The sequence below is a fragment of the Erpetoichthys calabaricus genome, chromosome 4 (genome assembly GCF_900747795.2).
Source record: "Erpetoichthys calabaricus chromosome 4, fErpCal1.3, whole genome shotgun sequence".
NCBI classification, from domain to species: domain Eukaryota; kingdom Metazoa; phylum Chordata; class Cladistia; order Polypteriformes; family Polypteridae; genus Erpetoichthys; species Erpetoichthys calabaricus.
The window spans coordinates 89,331,460-89,333,377 of NC_041397.2; the positions used below are offsets into that span (position 1 = coordinate 89,331,460).

The 1,918-nt window shown below is 35.1% G+C and overlaps 1 non-coding gene across 1 annotated transcript; it reads left to right on the forward strand.

Annotated features, from left to right (window-relative positions):
• Positions 1–315: 315 nt before the first annotated feature.
• Positions 316–389, forward strand: trnai-aau (transfer RNA isoleucine (anticodon AAU)). The gene has a single exon. It is a non-coding gene; the product is annotated as a tRNA-Ile (tRNA).
• The last annotated feature ends 1,529 nt before the right edge of the window (positions 390–1,918 follow it).

Sequence of the window (1,918 nt, forward strand, 5' to 3'; positions counted from 1 at the left end):
TGTGTTTAGATCATTGTAAGTCTCAATCCTTCCAATTGATGAGGCTGCAGTCTACTTTTGTGCAATTTACAATACATCAGAATAATTGAGGAAATCTTACAATGATTTATGCAAGGTGAAATCCCTATTGAAAAAGTCTATTATGTGTGGTAATGCAATTAGCCCTGTTATATGTCTCCTCTATATAATAAAGACCTAGGTGGTCTAAGAATGTATGTCATTTATACTATATGAATGGAGTGGGTCCTCCATGAAAAGTAGTAAGATTATTTTATTCTTCTGCAAACAGCACAAGACTAAAGTTACAACAAAATCGGCCTTTTAGTTCAGTTGGTTAGAGCGTGGTGCCAATAACGCCAAGGTTGCGGGTTCGATCCCCGTACGGGCCAATTTCTGTCAGGGCAGAGTTGTGACTCTGAGGCTAAGGATCTGTGCTGGTATCCAGAAGGTTGCCGGTTCGAATACTCGTCACTACCAAAAGAGACCCTAGTCTACTGGGCCCTTAAGCAAGACCTTTAACCTGCAATTGCTCCAGGGGCACTGTACAATTGCTGACCCTGCGCTCTGACCCCAAGGGGTATGCGAAAACTAACAAATTCCTAATACAAGAAATTGTATAAGGCGGAATAAAGAACAAAAAAAAATCATTACAAAAAGAGCAGCCCAAGAGAGATAAAGAGTTTTAATGGGAGACAGTTGTGGTTTTAAATGTTTCTGATTCTTCTGTACTTGCTGAATCCTAATGATCTTACTAGACAGATTTGCCTCACTGTGTTGATGCTAATGACAGCCAAGCTGCTAATACATTCTTGCGCCATGGATGGCGTCAAGTATGTCTTCATTAGCTTAAGCTAAAAACTGGTAACTGGAAGGGTTGCTTCAATCTGGAGGGCAAACAATAGATTAGGACTTGAAGGTATTTAATGGCAATGATATATCAATTGATTGTTTAGTTTATAAATGAACTAATAATAATAATAATAATAATAATAATAATAATGGCCTGGGATATCAATGCGCTGTTACTTTTTGTTACTTGATATAGCCAACAGTATCACTTGTGACATGTGATATAACAACAACAAAAAGAATTTTAATACTACTACTTTAACTACTACTACTACTAATAACAATGTATAAAATGCTACTACTAATAACAATAATAAAATAAAAACTACTAATAGTACTACTGAAAGTGCTTTATAAACTTACTGCAGTAAATAAAGGGTCAAAATGAAGCTGAATATTTAGATATTTTAAAAAAATGAACATGTGAATATATCACTGATACTGAATTTATCTAAACTTCATTTTGTGCTTCCAATGACAGCAGATAGCAATAAGGCATTAACTAAATCAGTTATGTTAGCTACCAACAAAATTAACCAACAACTAAAGTTAATCTGAGCTGATTGTTCCTTATGTATATCCAAGTTGCTTGCATGGTGCCTTTCAACAATCCAGCAAGTAACTAACTAGATAGATAGAGATAGATAGATAGATACTTTATTAATCCCAATGGGAAATTCACAACTAGTAAGCAAGAGAGCCTGTGCGTTGGTGAAATGCACAATCGTGTTCACAATGCAACTTCTTATGTCGACTAATGTTAGCAGCCTTTAACAACATGTATAGGTACTGAAGTCAATATGGTGGTAATAAATAATCCGCAACCACTTGTCAGATATGTACATTAATGTCAGATAATATCTATTAAACATTCAATATCAAAACTTTACACTTAATGAATAATCCAGTAAACCACTAGCTTTAGTGTAGTGGCAACTGATGTAATTTTAGCTAACTTACTGGATGTTGGACAAATTTTAGATTTCTAAAACAGACCTGCAAATGTAGCACAAGTTACTTCTTGTTTTCTTTTTTTTCTGTGCTCCTGGCTGGTCTTGACTTAAAGCCA